The sequence below is a fragment of the Octopus bimaculoides genome, chromosome 1 (genome assembly GCF_001194135.2).
Source record: "Octopus bimaculoides isolate UCB-OBI-ISO-001 chromosome 1, ASM119413v2, whole genome shotgun sequence".
NCBI classification, from domain to species: domain Eukaryota; kingdom Metazoa; phylum Mollusca; class Cephalopoda; order Octopoda; family Octopodidae; genus Octopus; species Octopus bimaculoides.
This window is the reverse complement of record NC_068981.1, coordinates 94,198,890-94,205,647: the sequence shown is the minus strand read 5'-3', so window position 1 is coordinate 94,205,647 and position 6,758 is coordinate 94,198,890. Positions and strand designations below refer to the sequence as shown.

Genomic DNA, 6,758 nt, shown 5'->3' with positions numbered 1-6,758 from the left:
AGAAACGTCCAGTTGTCCTCTACATTGTGTGAAGATACATCCCCCTCTATTTCGTCGAAGGCTTCGAGTAATAAGTCTCTAAATCTTTGTCCATTCGCAGGATCTTTGAGCTTCCATACCCTTCTCCTCCAAGCTGGTCGTCTTCTGGGCAGCCACTTAGCTCTGATCCTGAAGTCACTAACTACTAGTCTATGTTGTGGGGTACATTCTTTGCCTGGGAATGTTTTGGAATTTCTAAGCAGCCATCTTTCCCTTTTCCTGGCGAGGATGTAATCAATTTGGCTTGTGTGCCTGCCAGAACGGTAGGTGACTAGGTGACTGGCAGGTTTCCTGAAGTTAGTATTGCAGACCATAAGGTCATTTGTATCACAGAACTCCTGCAGTCTGGTTCCCTCCTCATTGCGGGAACCAAAATCATAGCCTCCATGTACGCCATAGAAGCCCCCTGAATGTTGTCCAACATGACCATTGAAGTCACCAGCCACAAAGAGAAGGTCCCTGTCATTCGTCGATGAGGTAGTCTGCAGGAGGGTGTCATAAAATTGGTCTTTCTGTCCGTCGGGTAGCCCGGGCTGAGGGGCATATATATATATATATATATATACTCTTTTCTTTCTGTGATTGGACAGTGGCCATGCTGAAGTGCTGCCTTGAAGGGTTTTTAATCAAAGAAATCAAGCCTTATATTTAAAGTCTGGGATTTATTTCGTCAATCTCTTTTACTGAATCGCTAGATCACAAAAATGTAAACAAATCAACACCAGTTGTCAAGTAGTGTGAAGGGAGAAAACATAGCCATAAAGACACACACACACACACACACACATATGACAGGTTCCACACAATGCATTGGTTGGTTCAAGGTTATAGTAGAAGACAGACACCCAGACAGACACACACAAAGTCAGACAGACATAATAGACTATAAAAAGGAAGCATTGCTTAAAAAGGGATTATTTCAGCAATTCATTCTTGTTGGCAAGCTCACTTCAATTTACAGACTCACATGAAGTTTTACATTTAGTGCACAAACCTAAGGTGAATTAGGAGTCAAGGATAGTGTTAAGATTAGTTGAAGCTTTTGTTATGCTTTTCACTTCTCTATCTTAATTGAATATAAGGACATATAGAGGAGGAAAGCTGTAAAAATGACAGATTAATCTATCAAAAGAGCTAGTTTAAGGATTAAAATTAGTTTTAAGTCTTTATCTTTCAACTGGGTCTGCCTCATAATCATCAACAAAGTAATACTTTCTACTAAAGGCACAAGGCCTGAAACTTTGGGGAAGGGGACCAGTCGATTACATCAACCCCACTGATGATTACATCAACCACTGTTTCGCTGGTACTTAATTTATTAACCCTGGAAGAATGAAAGGCAAAGTCGACCTTGGCAGAATTTGCACTCAGAATGTGGCGATGGGTGAAATACTGCTAAGCATTTTGTCCAGCATGCTAACGATTCTGCCAGCTCATCATCTTAATTACTAACAAAATTATGAAAGTGAAAAGAAATGTATTGTACTGTGGAATATCTTTTAGTTTTTTTATTTTTACTTGCTGTTGGACAGCAGCCATGCTGGTGCACCACCTTGAAAGGTTTCTATTCAAACAAATTGACACCTAGTACTTATTTTCTGTTAAAGTTTGGTACTTATTCTATCAGTCTCTTTAGCCAAACTTCAAAGTTGTGGGGACATAAACAAACCAATACCAGTTCCTATTGTCAAGAAGTAATGGGGGTACAAAAACTAACAGCAAGACCTGCACACACATACATATTTGAATATTCTAAACTAGACGTGTACATATTTCTTGTATATTTATGTACTTAATACTTGTTCAGTTTCAGATATAAACAAAAGAATAAAAGTGGATAACAACCTGGCCAAGATTGCCCCTGGTTCTATGAAACAAACTTTATGTTTTAAAGCAATCTAAATTAAATCTAAATTAAAAGCCTTCATCAAAATTTCCTGTGAATTTATGCTCAAGTTTAATAAGGTCAAAGTTATATTGTTAAAATAATCTTCATTATTTTCAAAATTAATTGAAACAAAGGTAGTGAGTTTCAACAGAAATATAATAAAAAGGTTAATAGCAAACTCACTTACCACCACCAATACCACTTTAGCGTGACAGTAGTAGTATTCGAGTGTCAGCAAGAAGAACAACGACCGTGATATATGCACAGGGCTTTTTAATAAAAATTCAATTCAAATCAATCGTGTCGGTGTGACCATTGAAATTGATACGAACACATTTGAACTATTATTTAAAACTTTAGATCCGGTTAATCTGATAAGCACCAGCTTATGACAAGATCAATTCTTTTCACTTTAGGGGACCCTAGAAACAAAAGAAGCGCCGATTCCTTCTTTTCTCATTCTCTGAGTTGTTCTTGCAATTCAAAAAGTCTAGTCTTGTCACAGTGTCTCGTTAATTCGGCCCGACAGTTGCGTAAGTCACACGTGCCTGTAAAATACACAACCATTTACAGTTTAATTTTACGAGAAGGAATTCAGTTGACCGAACACAACTGGAAGCTAATTGTCGAGACTGGCAGAGAAACTGCTTATCTGAAAAGAAGATAAGATAATCACGGTTGGATGTCTTTAATCATAGATTCGCACGATCAGAGGTGACATGGAACTAAGAAGCAACAACTATGAAATCTAAGAATTTAAGAAGGCAATGAACATTCAGAAACAATAAGGCTCCTGCTAGGATTAATAGATTAAGAGCCAGTAATGTATTAGGATTTATTCAACGATTAAGCTTTCTCGTCAAAAATTGGCCATGTGCCCCAAGAAAATCAATATAAAACTCAGAGCAGAGTGAGACTGCAGCCACGTTTGGGTTAGGGATTCCAACGTTTTATATTTTAATTTATTTATTTCTGTTTATTTAATTATTGAAAAGAACAACAGACGTTTCGACATACCATTTGAATTCATTTTAAAAATAAACTGTACTAATCTCAATAAATTAATGGTAAATCTCAATGCATCTCGTCAAAACACCCGTAGCAATTTCAAATCATATGTGATCTTGATGCCCTTCAGAAAGGCATGAAAATTACACAACCTCCACCTGTTCTATAAATCTACAAGTCTCGTGCCCATGAAAAAAAAAATCAATATTATAACTCGAGAGAGAGTATTAATATTTATCTGTAAACACTATATCCAATTATAGAAGATGACTTAGAATAAACATCAGCCACAGATGATTACAACATGCAGCAACAACCTTACCTACGTTTAAGTAAAAAGAGCACAAAAACAAAACAAGAACAAGAAAAAAAGGAAGGTGAAGGTTTTCTATTTTCACTTGAGAGGATGATATTTTGTAGTAGACAACTTACTTAATGGAACGGAATATTTTGGTTACCATAAACGAAGGTATTTATATTATCAGCTCTAATTATTTCAATAACTGATGATGTTTATGATTCTGGACACAATTTAAAACTTCAAAAATCATTTAATTGTTGATGTTCATGGTTATTACTTGTTTAAAAAAAAAATTTTAGTGTATAAATGAGATATATTTCTCAGAGTAGTTAAATTTAACCAGTGATTCGGTGCTATAGGAATGTAAAATAAATACTTGTAAAACGGTGGGGAAAATCACAGGACATAGAGATACCGGCAACAGTTATAATAATATTTTTGGATTTTTAATGTTAAAATAACTATAACCACAATAATAAAGTTTTAAAGGTAACGAAAGATAATAAGCACCTCTTGGCGAGTAATGCTTCTAATTATAAACTTTTTTTCTTTGTTTTATTCAATTAATGTCCTTTATTTTCATTTGAATTTCGAACTAATGAACACGATTTACCTTGGATAGATAAATTGCATACGCAATCCGGCTGAATTAGGAGCCGATTAGTGTATATTTAGAAGTACTATAAAAATGTCTGTAACATTTATTAGCAGTTGTATATTTCATATTCTTTATGGGTCGACCATTTTGTTTCATCTTGGGTGAAACGTGAGTTTCGTATGAATCGAAACCAGGACATTTAGATCTAATTAGTTTCAAATATGTATAAAAAAAAATAAATAAAAAAAAAGTGATTCGGCTCATCAGTGTCTTCGGATGTCTCTGAAAAGACCTGTCTGCTTGTATAAGGTAATACCACTTCATGTTTTAAAAAAATCACACAATATTTATTTATTTTTCAATGTTTTGTTTTATTTTTTACATTAATATTTCTTTTACTCCTTCGGACGTTTGTTTTGAGTTATTTTCATAAAATAGTTTATATTGTGTTTATGTTTTGATTTGTTGCATTTTTTCTCTTTTTTCTATAAAATTTTGTAGTCAAACAAAACAAAAACAACCACGATTTTCAGTTGTTATAACAAATGCTCGTTATAGTGATTTGATATTTAATTATTTGGGTTTTATTAAAATATAGTCTTTGACTTCGTCGTAGAAGTTACTCGACTTCCAACGGTAAAAATGGTCTATTTTTATTAGAAACAGACATGGATCCACAACTAAAATATAAATGCGGTCTCGATGAAATGCAATGTTAAATGGATGACAATTTTATATAATGTTAATAATCGTGACACCCCTCCCTTGTGATCAAATTATCATATATGTAAAATAATTATTTATCTAAAGACAAAAACTGTCGTCGTAAAACAACTAGTGATATCGTCAAGATATTGGTGAAATTTGATCTTAGCCCTATGTTAAAAATTAAAAAGTTCTCAGTATGAAATTCCTTCCTATTCTCGAATTACCAGACACATTTCTGAATGTTTAGAATAGTGTTGTAAACAAACTTTATAATTAGATTACATTGACTTGCTAACATTTCGCACTTCACTTTTACAGCAACCCCACTCTTCTCTCGTACTAATAACCCCAAACCTTTCTGTTAAGGGCAAAAACCCTTCTACACTTAAACAGTAATAAAGGGGGAAAATACATTGTAAAGACAACTGTGGGACGATTCAGACACCTGTCTTAATTTGCGTTGACGTTACCTATATCTTTCCTAAGGTTTAAGAAAAAAAATCCTCGACGTTTTGGGATGCTTGATGTTACTGCCCTACTCTTTCAAAATAATAACCACTCCTGTATAAACTCTAACATTTATTTGTTTATTGGCCTGAACGACTCATCTTGTTGATGATAATGATAATAATAATCCTTTCTACTATAGGCACAAAGCCTGGAAGTTTGGGGTTAGGGGTAAATCGATTACATCGATCCCGGTACTTGACTAGTACTTAATTTATCGACCCCGAAAGGATAAAAGGCAAAGTCGATCTCTGCAGAGTTTGAACTCAGATCGTAAATGATATTGATAATGATAACAATAAATAAATGAAAAACAAAATAGATACCTATCCAAAACTAGATTTTGCTTTGACTCATAACAGCTTAGAAGACTCTAAAAATAACAAAGTTAAATTGCTACTGAAGTGTTGCACCCACTTACTCTGGTTGTATATACAGCCTTCGTAAAAATACTGAATGAAATTGTAGATGTAATGGAAATGAATTTATTACTTGAAGCACATATACCGGTTAATTAGTAAACTATCAACTACCAACACGCCGATGGATGTGAAAATCAGTTCAGCTTTTTTCTTATTGGTTTTTGTTTTGTTTTTTAATAAAAAATCAAGATAAACAACCAGGACCAGAGGTTTTCCCTTTTAATATAGATTATTAATGAATGGGTTTAGACTAAAAACATGAGAGAAAACAAGTTTAGAAACTGAGGCATGTTCATGTGGAACCCAACTTTTTTTCTTTTCTCTTTTTTTTTTTGGAGGATATAAAGATTATATATGTGGAGAAGAGTGAAACAACCATTAGCAAAGCTCATGCAAATCTGGCTAGCTAAGATTTATCTAGGCAACAGACTGACATAAAAAAAAAATAAGGTTAAATTAACTGGTTTAACCAGTGTAATAATATACTTTTGTTAGAATTTTAAATGGATCCACTTCTAAACCTCAATGCTGTCTTAATAAATATGTGAAATGTTCAGATATCAGTGACCTCCACATCAACTTTTCACTGGAAGACCTCCTGCTAATCTACAATTTTAACATATTTGAAAGAGACCTTTGACCCTCTGTTTGGAACCTAACTTAAAATATTCTCATTTTCTTTGGTTTCCACTTTATATTGTATACTTTTATGTCAGTAACACATTTAAGATTGCATCCCAAAGGTAAAGTTTCTTTTTCTATACAAGAAAATAGTTTATCTCTGAAAAAGTAATGGATCTTCTGCAAAGCACACATGTAATATGGAGTACTGCTCACATAGTTGGAGTTTTGCATCTTGTTTATACACAAATGTCCAAGAGTACATTCAGAAGATACACCCTTTCAGCTGATTAATACTCTGCTGTTTATTACTAAAATTACAACACCTAAAGTTTTTGATGTAGGCATATAAGCTTCAGCCTAGCACCTTACATTGCAGAGGAGCACCAATATTGTGAAACCTTCTGGTGTAATTTTTTAACCAGGCACTTCCAAGCTTTACATAGCCTAGGGTCTCACTAAGTTTAACCCTGGCAATGATCCCTGCCTATGTTTTAGCTCAGATGTTGAACTGCACAAATTTAAATCGACAACTAGCTGTCTCATATTATCAGTCTAGGTAGATCAAAAAGAGAACCTCCCGCTACAATCGGCTAGAAATAGCAGCCAGATTTTCCTCAGACCACCCTTACAGCTGATTGATACTCTATGTTTGCTGTTTATCAC

At 34.1% G+C, this 6,758-nt stretch overlaps 1 protein-coding gene and 1 long non-coding RNA gene across 4 annotated transcripts in view; one reads left to right on the top strand and one right to left on the bottom strand.

The window, feature by feature from the left end:
• LOC106875285 (endonuclease/exonuclease/phosphatase family domain-containing protein 1) overlaps positions 1 to 6,758 on the top strand; it is an 84,708-nt gene that overhangs the window by 25,904 nt on the left and 52,046 nt on the right. The window contains exon 1 of one of the 3 annotated variants that reach the window (XM_052968275.1): positions 2,578 to 3,404. The exons of 1 other annotated variant lie outside the window; for it this stretch is intronic. The gene's annotated coding sequence lies outside the window, so the exon portion shown is untranslated. Of the gene's footprint in view, positions 1 to 2,577; positions 3,405 to 4,006; positions 4,144 to 6,758 lie in introns of those variants that run through there. One more of the 3 variants, XM_052968279.1, reaches the window with a different exon arrangement.
• Positions 2,184 to 3,978, bottom strand: LOC106873163 (uncharacterized). Its single transcript, XR_001409845.2, has 2 exons — positions 3,850 to 3,978; positions 2,184 to 2,579 (listed from the first exon to the last, which is right to left on the bottom strand). It is a non-coding gene; the product is annotated as an uncharacterized LOC106873163 (long non-coding RNA).